Source organism: Eulemur rufifrons, chromosome 30 (genome assembly GCF_041146395.1).
Source record: "Eulemur rufifrons isolate Redbay chromosome 30, OSU_ERuf_1, whole genome shotgun sequence".
Classification (NCBI taxonomy): Eukaryota; Metazoa; Chordata; class Mammalia; order Primates; family Lemuridae; genus Eulemur; species Eulemur rufifrons.
The window spans coordinates 47964695-47979665 of NC_091012.1; the positions used below are offsets into that span (position 1 = coordinate 47964695).

Genomic DNA, 14971 nt, shown 5'->3' on the forward strand with positions numbered 1-14971 from the left:
CTGTATCTTCACATGGTGGAAGGTGTGAGGGTCTCTCTGGGGCCTCTTTTATAAGGGCTTTAATCCCATTTATGAGGGCTCTGCCTTCATGGCCTAATCAATTCCTAAAGGCCTCACCTCCTAAGACTGTCACCTTGGGTGTTAGGATTAAAACATATGAATTTGGAGGGGGAGCACAAACATTCAGACCATAGCACCTCCTCTGAAAATATTGCTTTCGAGTCCTTAAATTGAACTAATATTACAGTCAAAAAATATTTTTTTCCTGAGTCTTTTGATCTGAGGATGCCATTTGTGAGACACAAGTCCTTATTTGACAGGAAAGTGTTATTTTGGTTATTTTTCTTTTCTGGACCTCTAATGTCGACTTTCTCATCCAATCCAGCAACGTAAATTGAGCACACACTACGTGTCAGTTGCTATGATATGCTGTGGTGGGTTGGAGGGAGATTGGTCTGTGTAATGATTAATAGAAAATAATTTTTGCCCTCAAGGGGTTTATAGTGAAGAAGTTGGGTGTAAAAGACATAAGAGCAAACGAACAAAACAATTCCTATAATACAGTGTAATAAGAACAGTAATAGAGGTACATATGAAGTGATTTGGAATTACAGACAAGGAAGTATCTAACTGTATCTTCTGGTTTATATCTGGAAATATACTACCAAAAGATGACAATTTTAGAAAATGACTAGGAACCGGGCTGTCAGAAAAGGCAGGGAAGTACATCCAAGGTGGATATATTAGAATAAGTAAAAGCACAAAGGCATGGAATCTATGGTATGTCTGAGGGACCATTTGGCACCTTATAGTTAGATCATAGGATGTTTAGGGAAAGCTTTTCAGAAGAAGGGACTAAAGTGGCAGGCCAACTTCCTTGCTTATCACTCACCTTCCAACTCCATTTAATTCCCTAAAGGGTATATATCCTTGAGCATTTTCTCAAATAATGAAGCTCATTGTGTGGGAGAGATACAAGAAGAACTTGTTAGGGGATTATATTTCTTTCTATCATGAAATTTTCAGAATCAACATCTTCAAATGTCTATATATTCAAGACAGTAATTTTTTGTCCTTTTCTCTTGCATGTGTATTAGTAATGATGAGGTTGTCTGAACTCATTTTATGACTAATTAAAATAGAAAAAAAACCCTAAGTATGTATCTGAAACTGAACTTATAACTCATAGCAGTAGAGAGCAACACAGACATCTGACACTACATTGCACTCAGTCTTGAATACAGGGAAGCTTACTAAGCCAGTTTGGAATGGACTTTCTTGTGCACTTTTCAAATCTCAGTGGTGGATATCTCCTATATCCCTTCAGGAAACCAGGGACTTTAAGTTTATCCTCTTCCGTTGTGTCTACTCCCTTCTCCCTTGAAAAACATAAGGCCTGCTCTAAGAAAAGGAACTGACAAACTTAGTCATTTGGAACTGGAACGATAAGTGACTCTTAAGGCTCAGTGGGATAGTCTCCCAGTGCTGTTTGCATTTTAAGAAGGAAATAAAGGCCCTGATTAATTTAAATCACAAGCTTTAGAATTTCCAGCATCACCTAGTCCAATGAGGGAGGCATTTGCTGTCTTAATGGTAGCTGCTACTACCCCAACATTAATATCATCAAGTCACTGATAATACCTCTTGTCTTTTTGTCTTGTTTAATAATATTAAGCTATTTGAAGTTTGATAGTTTTTGTAATTGAAATGAGAATATATAGATCGATTTTTATAATAAAAACAGTATGAAAAATTTGAATTTCCATGCTGTTTCCCATACTTGCTGTTTCCCTTTATAGTAATGAATAAACTAACTCAGCCAAACAGAAAAAGTGTGAGAATGAAAAGAAAATGAATGAAGAAATGACACTCTGGGCCTTTGGCTCTTTCCCATGGAACCTTAATTTTGGCTTCCCTTACATGTCACTGAGTTTAAGAAACTGACTTTTGATTGGCAAGGAGATTGTTAAGGTTTTGAATAGAAACTTAGCTATTAAAAGAACTGTATTTTAGGTAAGCAAATTAGGGTAGGTTCAGGGTGTTTAGTTTTGAGATAAAACTAAAACTATTGAACATATCTAAGGTCAGATATAAGCTAGATATCTCAGTTCTTTTAAAAGCAAAGCCAAAGCCTGACTGCACAGCAAATTAAGAAAGAGGAAAATAACTCTGATTTATACCAGCCATGTGTGGCCACCACAGCCAGTTTGTTAGTCAGTTCATTGTAATTGGATTTTTGAATTATTTTTTTATCCTACATTATTGCCATCTTTAAAAGGAATGTGGTCATTTTTCAGCTTCATGCATTGATAAGTAGGTACACAACTCCCACTGTTTTTCATGTGTGTCTAATTTTTGCCACTCTTCTGAAAAATATGTGAAAAAACGTAAGTCACTTTATTGCATTTTACTTTCTCAGTAGAAAACAACTTCAGCAGGAGGTACAGTATAATACCTAGTACTCACAAGTAGAAACAATTTATTTTAGCCTGCAAATATTCCTGTGGCAAATATTCCTTGGCTGGGCACTAGGCATTGAGAAAAAAGCAAAAGCAAAAGATGTGGCTTCTTCCCTCAAAATGCTTACCCTCTAGGATGACTATGATCTGCACAGATGCAGGGTATTGTTATTCTCAGTGGGCTGGCCTACGAGGCTCTTTTCTATGGCTGTGTAACAAATTATCAAGTGGGTTGAAATGACATCGATTTATTATCTCATCCTGTTTCTGTAAATCAAAAGTCTGGGCATGACTTGGTTTTTGTGCTCAGAGTCTCATAAGGCTGCAGTTAAGGTGTCAGTTGGGCTTATTCTCATCTGGAATGTTGACTCGGGAAGAATCCACTTCCCTAGTTGGCAGATTGTTGGCAGAATAATTTCTTTGTGGCTGTAGAATTCATGGAAGCTTGTTTCTTCAAAGCCAGCAATGGAGAGTGACAGAGTCGCAGCTGCTTCAAATCTCTAACTTTGGGGATGACCTTGACCCTCTTTTAAAGGGTTCTCCTGATTAGGTCAAGCCCAACCAGAAGAATCTCTCTTCTGATTACGTCAAAGTCAACTGATTGGGGCCCTAATTAGACCTGAAAAATCCTTTTGTCTTTGCCATATTTTGTTGGTTAGAAATAAGTTATAAGTTTTGCCCACACTCAAGGGGAAGGTATTATACAAGGGCATGACTTATGACTGTCACCCTAGGATGTGTTTGCCACACACAGAAAACACAAAATATAAGCAATGAAAATACAAGTAGCTTGATATGGACAACAAATCTAAATGGAAAGTATGTACAGGGACTGAGGGAACACAGAGCAAAAGGGTGATCCCTACATGGGAATTACTCATTTATTCAGCAAAAGTTTACTGTGCACTGCCTATGTATCAGGCCCTGTCCTAAGCTCTGAGGCTGAAGTAAATGCTGAATGGCAAGCACACTAGATAACTACTGAAGATATACAATGTCCAATTCCAGAAGATTTCAGAACCCTATTAGGTGGTCTTGTTTGAAAAAAAGATACTAAAACAATAGATGATGATTAATATGTTTATTTATAGCTATGAATTCCTTATATCTTGTTGTGGAGGTACAACACAGATGGGCAGATAGACACACACACACAACACATACACATACACAGAAGCATGTCTACAAAGCAACATAAGTGGGTTTGACTGAATAAAACAATCTCCAAAAATATCCCTTGAAATAAAATCGTGATTGCTTTATTCTGGTCTCTTTACGTTGTGTGGAAGGTGGAAAATCACAACGATCAAGGCCAGGGTTTGGAGATCTCACTCTTGAGTCTATTCAGGTAGTGCGTGTGGTGAGCAAAGCAGCTTCACAATTCAGTCAGTGCATTTACATATCACTTAAAGTTTGTTTGAATCTTTTTCTATTTATTACCTTACTGGATCTGAACAACAGCCCTATCACATACACAGAGAAAAATTTACCACTCCCAGTTTACAGAGGAATTTCTTGTCCAGATTTAGATTGGCAAGATAGAGGAAAACAAGGACTAAACCCTAGGTTTTCTCACTCAAAATCGAGCGTTTTCTATACCATGCTTATGAATTAACAATAAGGAAGTAAGATGGAAGAAAAAAACAGTGTAGAAAACAGAAGTATCCAGCTTCACCAGTTATACCATATATAATATTTCCCCTTTAATTCTGTGTTTGGTGGAACATGTTTTCCCTTGTTCATTTTTAAGCCCCAAATCTTGGAGGCTGGAATTCTTTATGGAGTCAGAGTATTCATACTCAAGAGTTTATGAAAAGAAAAGTCGTTGTCCCTAAAAAGTGCCCTCAGACTCACCTAGAGGGACCACTTCCAATGAATAGGTTCTACATGCCCCATTAGTTTCTTGATCTCTCTTCTGAGAGTGCAAACAAGCTTCCTGTTTTCACAAATGATTTTAATGATGTGAACATTTGCCTATTGGGAATGAGACTGAAATCACCAAATTATTTCATATAGGCTATTGCACAACTGACAGTTACTATAATAAATTTCAGGACACTGCTGACTGCTTGTTCAAATCTACTTTGGGATATTTTCAGTTCATCCAATTTACCCCCAGATTTTATGTTCTTTCTATCATTCAGGCTACTTTAGGCCAAATGTTACTCAGTTTTTCATTCTGTAGGCTTACTGTCTGTATCCAGGTTTTACATAGTATACTGAAGAGACTGCTTATTCACCTAAAGCTATCCCATCCTGTCAGTGGGAGAGCATGTCGGGCAATAAATTCTGAAAGGGATGAGGATTTGTTTCATATAGATATAAGTTAATTGCAAAGACCCTCCCAGGAGTCTACTGAAATGTTTGTTTTCTTCAGGTGAAACTCAAAGAGAAAACAATAACGTCATATCTGACTGTAACTAGCAGCCCAAACCAAACTTCTTATGGGGATGTGATTATGAGGAAAATCGAATTTATGATGCCATAGTCTTTTAGATGCCACCTAATATGTGATTTTTTCTTGTCTTCAATTATTACTAAGTCATTTTACAAACACATTACATTAAGATATGCCAACCTTCGCATCCAAAAATGTTTGGTAGCTTGTTTGTCAAAAAAAAAAAAACCTTTATAAGATTAAATTTAAATTTTTTTAAGTATCTCAGTACTTAATATGATCTAACATAAACATCATGAGCCTTTCATTTTACACCTTAAGTATATTAGACTAGTAATCTAAGTCCTTGAATATTCATTGCAGGCTTTATTACTAACTAGCTGTGTGACAGTGAAAAAGTCACATAATCTTTCTAGCTTTCAGTTTTCTAGTTTATTTCTCAAGGCTCCTGTGATGAATAATCAAGATATTGTATAATTTCTATGACTTGTAGAGAAAATCTTCATAGAAAATGGAAAACAATGGACAGAGTAGTTAATAACAGTTGTTGGTAAGTTGAATGAGGTTTTTATTTAAATTCACTGTGTGGTAAAACTTTTGTAAGTAATTGCTCCCTAGTGTGAACCTGAGCAGTCTTAAATTGAAATTGTTTCATTTGAACTTATATGCTGTTTTCTAAGGAGGTTATGATGTTTTATAGTTATCAGATATAAATGAAAAGAAGCAAGTTTTTCAAAGATTCCTAATATTTAATATTTTTTTTACTTAAAGCAGTGTATGTAATTAGCATTTACTCCCTAAAAAGTAGGGTACACAATAAGGAAGAGTTATTGATTTGTTCTGCTTGCAATGCTATTGTATATGCTTATGCATTTTCAGAAGATGCTTTATCTCAATACATATCACACATGCAAAACTCAAGTGTCATCAACACCAAATTATTTGAGTTATTCTTTTCTTTTAATGAATGTGTCAGGTTTAATAACAAAAAGGGAATCAGTTACCAAGTGGCCAAACCTTTTCTGTGTCATTCATATTCCCAACTCAAACACGGCAGTAATATTCTCTAGGGATTAGGGGATGGGGTGGTAAACTCACAACTAATGGATGCAGTGAGCATTGTACAGAGGAAGGGCATGCCTCTAATCCTCGCTTGGGTAAGGCAAAGACATAAAATGTAACCAAAATGTTTGTAGCCTCATAATATCCTGAAATAAAAATAAATAAATAAAAGAGATTAAAAGTCAGTATCTTCTTAAAAAAGATTAGATTACCATATGCGGATGGTTTCATCTCTGGATTATCAGCCCTGTTCCAAAGGTCTATGTCTCTCTGTTCTTGTGCAGGTACCATGCTGTTTTAGTTACTATAGCCTGGTAGTACAGCTTGAAGTCTGGTATACTGATACCTCCCAGTTTGTTCTTTTTACTTAAGATTGCTTTCGCTATATGAGGTCTTCTCTGGTTCCATACAAATCATAGAATTATTTTTTCTAGATCTGTAAAGAATGATGATGGTACTTCGATAGGGACTGCATTAATTCTGTAGATCACTTTAGGTTGTACGGACATTTTAACGATGTTGATTCTACCAATCCATGAGCAAGGTAGATTTTTCCATCTGTTTACATCTTCTACAATTTATTTTCTTAGTGTTTTGTAGTTCTCCTTGTATATGTCTCTCACAGCTTTCATTGAATATATGCAGAAGATTGAAACTGTATCCCCACCTCTCACCTCTCACAAAAATCAATTCAAGATGGATAACAGATGTAAACCTAAGGCATGAAACCTTAAGAATTCGAGAAGAAGATGTTGGGAAGACCCTTTCAGACATTGGCCTAGGCAAAGAATTTTTGAAGAAGACCCCCAAAGCAATCACAGAAGCAACAAAAATAAATAAATGGGATCTGATCAAATTAAAAAGCTTTTGCACAGCCAAGGAAACTATCATTAGAGCGAATAGACAGCCTAGAGAATTGAAGAAAATACTTGCTCTCTACACATTCAATAAAGGGCTGATAAAAAGAATCTATCTAGAACTTAAAAAAATCAACAGAAAAAAATCAAACAACCCCATCAATAAATGGGGAAAGGAAATGAACAGAAACTTTTCAAAAGAAGACAGAATAATGGCCAAGAAACATATTAAAAAATGCTCAACATCTCTAATCATTAGAGAAATCCAAATCAAAACCACAATGAGATATCACCTAACCCCAGTGAGATTGGCCTCTATCAAAAACAATCCCAAAACAACAAATGCTGGTGAGGATGTGGAGAGATGGGAACACTCTTACACTGCTGGTGGGACTACAAATTAGTGCAACCTCAGTGGAAAAGAATTTGGAGATACCTCAAAGAGCTAAAAATAGAAATACCATTCGATCCAGTAACAGCACTATTAGGCATCTATCCGAAAGAGCAAAAGATATTCTATAATAAAGACATCTGCACCCGAATGTTTATGGAAGCACAATTCACTATTGGAAGGATGTGGAAACAACTGAAGTGCCCATCAATTCATGAGTGAATTATTAAAATTTGGTATATGTATACAATGGAATATTACTCAATTATAAGAAACGACAGTGACCTAGCACCTCTTATATTTTCCTGGATAGAGCTTGAGCCCATTATCCGAAGTGAGGTATAACAAGAATGGAATAATAGGCTCCACATGTACTCACCATTAAATTGGCACTAACTGATCAACACTATGGTGCTCACATGATAGTAATATTCTCCAGGGATTAGGGAGTTGGGTGAGGGGTAAACTCACAATTAATGGACGCGGTGAGCATTGTAGAGGGGAAAGGCATGCCTCTAAGCCTTGCTTGGGTGAGGCAAAGTCATAAAATGTAACCAAAAAAGTTTGTGTGCTCATAATATCCTGAAATAAAAATAAAAAATAGATTCAAAAAGAGATACAAAACAGCATCTCTTTCATTTGAAAAAAAAAAAGTGGAGAAACTTGATAAGAAAAAACTAAAATATTCTTATAGCTACCTGGGTTGGAGATCTTAATCCTTCCACATAGATACCCTCATATCCCCAGGAGGCCATTTGGACTTAAAGCAAACTGGGTCCATTACTCATTCCCTTTCTGGCTCTTCTTGTGGCTTTTCTTCTTTAAGTGGCTCCTGTGTCTGTGATTATGGTGATGACCTCGGGACTTGGAGTGGGATCTTTGCCATCCATCTTGGGACTTGTTGCCGCGATGTCTTGGACTCTTGCTTCCTCGCTTTTCTCGACAGAGGGAGGGGCTTCTCCTTTTGGGAGATGGACTCTGCCTTTTGGGAAGCTGGCTTTTACTCCTACTGTAGCTCAGTGTAGGAGACCAATGGGGCTTGTCTAAGTCTTGGTAGCTTCTCTGGCGGTGGTCAGGTGATGCCATTCTCTCATCTTCCTCTTCACTGGACTCCATGTCATCCATGTCGTCTTCTAGAGCACTAACTCGAGGCTTCAACTGCTCAGCTTCCTCTAGCACATAGCATGTTTCTGTAGCCAGGGCAAAATGATATCACACACTCTCTCGCTGTGCAGTAGTTCATCAATAAACTCATCTACATGCATCAGTTCGAACTCCCCATTTCGGTTCTGGCTCTTGATTTTTCCATAGTCATTGCACAAAGGCTCCAAGTACTTGTAGCAAGCAATTGCAGTCCCTGTCAGCCTCGAGTAAAATGCCCCCAACATGCGGACATACTTGAAATCTTCATTTTTGATGAACTCTACAATAGTATCCTTCGTGGGTTTAATTTGAAGCATCTTCAAGGTTAAACACAGAAAGGGAGTTGGTTTTATGTTGCCACTATAGACACCACCCACAAATCTTAACTTCATGGCTTTATCCACTACAAGTTCAGCCGTAAGTCCAAAGCACTCATCTTTCCAGTAGTTGGACTCATAGATTCGTGTTCCAATGAACTTCTCCACCAGATACTGAGGGTTGGTGCCATGGATGCTGTGTGCATCCTTCGCAAGACGGTTCGCCATTTTAGAATGGCTTCAGTTCTATTTCCCTCGAGTCCTTTAATGCGTCACATCCGGATTAAAAACAAAACAAAACCGAGGTGTCACGGTGAAAGGCAGGAAAAGTCTCACTAAACAATTTGGGCAACCCTCTTGAAACTGGAAGCTCTGTAATGTAAGGAACTTACTCCGTGAACCACATCACCGATAGAATCAATGTGAGTTATTCTTTACTAAAATTATTTTTATTTGCAAGAATTGTGGTTTTTGAGAGCACCCAGGAAGTAACTCAGGCCAACCATGATGGCTTAAAATGGGGCCACTTTATTAGGGCAGTAATGTGGTGAATGGACAGAAGATAAAATGTTTTCCAAAATAAATGTTCATGTAATTTTCACTACCTGAGTTCCTTGTTGAAGCAAAGTTAAGAAGTTAGGATAATATTCTTCCTGAATTGTGAGCCTAGTGCCACCAGGCCTTCAAAAGTTGAGCAGAAAAGCAGCTCGGCTTTTGTCTTCCTACTGTCATTAAAAGCATCTCTGCTTCTCTTCCCCTTACTTGTATCCATGGGAGTCTCATCACATCAAGGAACTTTACCTGTCACTGTAATGCATTTCAGATGCAGGTGTCTAAATTTTTCCTTTTCCACTTTTTTATTTCAGGCAGTGTAGTAAATTTAGACTTCCTATGGAGAGGACATCATATAAATAAAATGATGTCTCACATCTTCATATACATGTCTCTATGTTAGTGTCTGATGGTTTTGTTTTGAATTATGTGTATATTGGCTATTAATTGAGCCAGAGAATATGGCAAAAATCCAACTTCCTACACATTTCTGTTTAATATGCAAAATCAATCCTTTTTCAGCCCTGTTCTTTCCCACCTTCTCCTCCTGTGTCTCTTCCATCCTCACAATGGTGTTAAGAATTGGTATAATTTCATTACTTAGAGGTTATGCAAATTAATAGAGAAGGTTTCTTTTGATGGCCCAGATAATGTGAAAGAGAATCACTTTCTCACTGTAAACTAATCTGTAATGACAGACACTCAATGTCATTTGTGTCACTGATAGCTTTTTATGCTAGCTTTAGCAACACTTGTCCTACTGGATGGAGTTTGTTTTCTACTCGTGGAAATGATATTTAGTCATGACCACCTTTTTTATAGAAGTTGAATGGAGGAGATGATTAGTATTGGAAGTAAGCCATACTCTCTTTCCAGAAACTTCTTGTGCTCAGGACCAATGCAGATTGACTTCATTCTGGTATGTCTTCAGTAATAGAACAGTGCCTACAACTATGGTGTACTTATACAAATTAATGAGTCAGTGGAGAATTAAAGGCACAGAGGAAAGGATCTTTTCTCTGTTATTTACTCAATGAAGTATATTTTGAAAGGTTGCTATTACGCCTTAGTTGCATTCTTAGTCCGATGCAAGAAGTCAATGAGGCAAGTTTACAAGTGTTCGTGAACTGTCTACTATGTGCTAGGTTCTCTGCTAAGTGCCATGCCAGATACAAAGCAATAATTTTGACATTTCAAGTGTTAACTTTATGTGCGTTAGACTTTCAGTGCAATACAAATTCAGAGAAGAGAAATTTAGTGCAGTCTGTAGTATTTATGGATGGATTTGTAAAGGAGTGAGACACCGGAGCTTGAGGAAAATCTACAATCTAAAGAGATAGAGAAGAGGAATAAAACTATTCCGCTTGGACAGAATGACATAATGAAAGTCTCAGACTTTATTTGATAGACAAGAAGAAATTATTTGAGGATTTTAAGCAGGTATGTGACATGGTAAAATTGTATTATGGGAAGGATTGAAAGTGGATGGAGGAGGGTGAGGGTTTGTCATTTAGAACGGTATCATAATAAGCTATCAATCACTTAAACCAATGGCCAGTGCATGTTTTGTATCCATACAAGGCTGAAATCAGTGAAAGAACTAGTTGTTTTGAAATTAACTGACTTGGAACCGTTGTGAAAACAACCAATTTGATTGAATTCACTTGTTTTTCTCCAAATCAGCTCATTATTACGGAAGCACTATGTGTTAATTACACTCAGAAAAAATCACTTAAGCTTGTTGTTTCATGGCTTAAAGGCAAACCAGCTTGTAGATTACCTAAAAATTTGGCTTTTCAGCTGGAAGTTTCAGTGTTGTGTCAATACAGCCTTTTAAGAGTTGCATAGATATTGGCAGGCAGTACTAAGATATGTTAGAATTACTAGGTGTTAGGAAACGACTTAAGTTATCACCCATAGCAAAATAAACCCTTGAGCAAAGAAGTGACAAGACACCACATAGTATATTTTATTAAACAATTTCAGTGGTTTATAATTTATTAACTTATAAATTAAAAATTACAGATTAGAAAATGGATGAGAAGGAAAAAGTGACCTAGAGGCACTTTTCATATATAATGTTTAAAATAATCCACATTGAAGAACATGGCTATTGTTAGGAAATAGGCTTTTCTGAGGAGAAGCAGTACATTTGTCAAAATCATATTCCAAAGGGTTATTATTAGGCTAAATATTAAGCAAAATTCATGGATATTTGTTAAACCTTTATTTTTGCAGATCTGAATGTCATGGCAAACTTATATTTCCTGAAGAAACATGAACTCCTCTATTATTAAAAATACCCTAGAATATCTTTATATTTGATCCTCATAGCCAACTGAAATATAATAGTTACACTGATGTCTTTTGATCATTAGCTATTAATGCTTTCTAGCTAACTATTATGATGACCTTGACAATGCTAAGTTACCTGGTTGTGACAACCTTTGGCAAGAGTGGCTTACTGGCTGATGACACAGATCCTAGGGTGATTGGTGCAATATCAGGCAAGAAAGTCCCTTTGAGAAAAGAACTACTTCTCTGTGACAGTTCTTGCCCAACAAGCACACACTGCCACTATTGACTATAGCTTCCAGATACTAGCTCCCAAATAGTGGCTATATCAGTAATATAGCATCCAGAGAGACTGGAGGCATGAATTCCACTTACGAGGCCATTGACACAGCCCAAGAAGAAGTTGATGGTGGCCTGAATAAAGGTAGTGGCAATGGGGGCAGCAAGGGGTGGGCATATGGTTGAGACATTGTGATGGTTGAATTTTCAAGTGTTGTTAACTCTAGGAAGATGTGCTAAGAGTAAGAATAGGGAGGGTCAGAATGACTCCAATGCTTCAATTTTGGGCAACTGGTAGCGTGGGTGCTATTAAATGAAATTGGGCATTCAGGGAGTAGAGTAGGTTTGTGGTGGGAAAAGATGTTCTATTCTGGACATGTTGTCTTTGCAGTGTCCAAAGAGGCAACTGTTGGGATTGTGCAGTTGGGGTTGGGAAAGAGATTGGGGCTGTAGATGAAGTTATTGGAGTCACCAGTATCTTCAGAATTTAGGTGCAAATTGAAGCTGTGGCAATGGATACAAGTATACATGGAAAGAATATAGAGAGCCAACAAAACAAAATAAAATGGGCTAAGGAGAAGACTCGAGGTGCTGGTATAGGAAGAAGAGTAGCCAATGAAAGAGTTAGAGAAGGCGCAGTCAGATAGAAGAATTATAACCAGGATAATATAATGTTTTGGTATCTAGAGGAAGAGAGACAAGAGGTGTGGGGTCATTGGACCGTGAGATATTGTAGAAAAGTTGAAGAGGCTGAAAATTGAAAAAACGCACTTGGATTTGGCACACTGGCAAACTTTATTTAAGAAGCAATTTCAGTGAAGTGGAAAGAGCACATATCAGATTGCAGTGAGTTACGGAGGAAGTAGAAGTAGGAGATACATTCTGTGTTACACATTGTCAGTGATAGGAGCTATAGTGATGAAGTAAAAAGAAATATGAAAATTGTTTTAGCTTTATGGATTTTAATTCTGAGAGTGCACAAATGCTTAATTAGGTGGCATCCCCAGTCCATATGCTTATACACAATGAATCTAGTGTAGCTCTTCCATCCACAGTATTTAGAGTAGTTTGCCCCTCATGATACCAATATGGCTGCAACAGCTTCAGGCATGACAACTTCATACACCAATGCAGAAAGGGGGAGAAAAAAGAACTATTTGTTTCTTGCATCTCTTTAAGTAAGTCCTAAGAAATCTTTCTCACCCCTTTGCCCCAAGATTTCCCCTTATATCTCACTGGCCAAAATTAGGTAACATGAATCTTTCTTTTGCTATCCAATCGCTGGCCAAAAAGCAAGTAATTACTGTAATCCACTTACGCTAACCAAGATTAACACCCTGTGATTGAGCCTGGATCTGGGGATGAAGCTTCAGCTGGGACTGGGGCTGGGGCTGGGGTTGGGGCTAGATTTTCTTTTTTTAAATAGCTTTATTGAGATATAATTCACATACAATAAAATTCACCCATTTAAATTATACAATTCAATCGCTTTTGGTCTGTTCACAGAGTTGTACATCCATCACCACAGTCAATTTTGGAACAATTTCACTATCCCTAAAGGAAATCCCATACCCATTAAATAGTCACTCTCCATTCCCCCTTCTCTGAGCCCCTGTCAAACACTGGTATCCTTTCTATCTCTATAGATTTTCCTATTCTGGCTATTTCATATAAATGGAATCACAAAATGTGTGGCCTGTGATGACTGGATTATTTCACTTAGCATAATGTTTTCAAGGTTCATCCACACTGTAGCAGGTATTAGCACTTCATTGCTTTTTATGGCTGTACAGTTGTGCCTCTGTATCCACGGGTTCTGCATCTGTGGATTCAACCAATTGCAGATCAAAAAGTTAAAAAAAAAACAGTAAAAATTAACAACAATAAAAAATAATACAAATAAAAACCAATACAGCATGATAGTTATTTATGCAGCATTTATACTGTATTAAGTAATATAAGTAATCTAGAGATGATTTAAAGTATACGGGAGGATGTATGTAGGTTATATGCAAATACTATACCATTTTATATAAGGGACTTGAGCATCCTCAGATTTGAGTATGAGGGGTCCTGGAACCACCCCCATGGATTCCGAGGGATGATTGTATAATATTCTCATTTTGTTTATATATTTGTCAGTTGATGGGCATTTGGGTTGTTTCTACCTTTTGGCTATGGTAAAAATGCTGCTATGAACATTTGTGTACAAGCATTTGCGTAAACATATGTTTTCAATTCTCTTGTGTATATACATAGGAATGGAATTGCTGGGTCATCTGGTAACTCTATGATTAACTTTTTGAGGAACTGCCAAATTGTTTTCCACAGTGATTGAACAATTTTACATTCCCATCAGCAATTTAGGAATGTCCCATCCCAATTTCTCTGCATCCTCTATAACATTTATTATCTTTTTTATTATAGCTATCATAGTGGATGTGAAGTGGTATCTTACCATGGTTTTGTAGTCTCTCTTGAAGCATATGAACGAGTGGAAGAACAAGGATACCCGAACAAATCTGGAATGATGTTACTGAGAAAGGAGGGGGAATTGGCTGTTATAGGCCAATAACGGGGTCTGATCACTAATAAATACAAAAATGTTTTTATTTAACTTAATTTGATAACCTTATTGATGTTACTTTAACTTCACACTTGATACATTTCTTGAATTCTCAGAATTTTTCAGTTACTGACTCAGGAAAGACTCAGTATAGTAAACAAGCACATCTGGATATAATAATTCTATAATTAAAGTATGGTATGTAAAATATAACTCTTCAAATTCATTTGGGCTCATCTATTAATTACCCTGATGAATGATATGGATGGTAGAATAGATGATTGGTGCTATCATTTCTTAGAAGATCACAATATTTGTCAGGCCCATTTATCCCAAAACTGAAAGTTGGGTTTGGTGAAGAACAGCAAATAATCAAATTTTTTTGACACATAATCATGGGCATAAGAAGACTTACTCATGAGTTGGGTGTGTGAGTCCTACAAATCCATAGGCCAATGCTGAGCTCAGTCTGAGAGTTTCAAGGGAGCAAGCGTGAGAAGACGTTAGTTAAGGGGCTTAAAAACCAAAAGTGGGAGTTTACAACAGCATTTTTCTGATTAGCAATCACATGCCCATAGAGTTGTTGTGTTGACCTCCCTGACCATTTGTGGGCCATTGTGCCCCATTTCTTTTTTAACTGAATTCAGTTCCC

The 14971-nt window shown here is 37.1% G+C and overlaps 1 pseudogene; it reads right to left on the bottom strand.

Annotated features, from left to right (window-relative positions):
• Window positions 1–7947: 7947 nt before the first annotated feature.
• On the bottom strand, window positions 7948–8855 carry LOC138378092 (pre-mRNA-splicing factor 38A pseudogene; annotated as a pseudogene).
• Between the last annotated feature and the right edge of the window lie 6116 nt (window positions 8856–14971).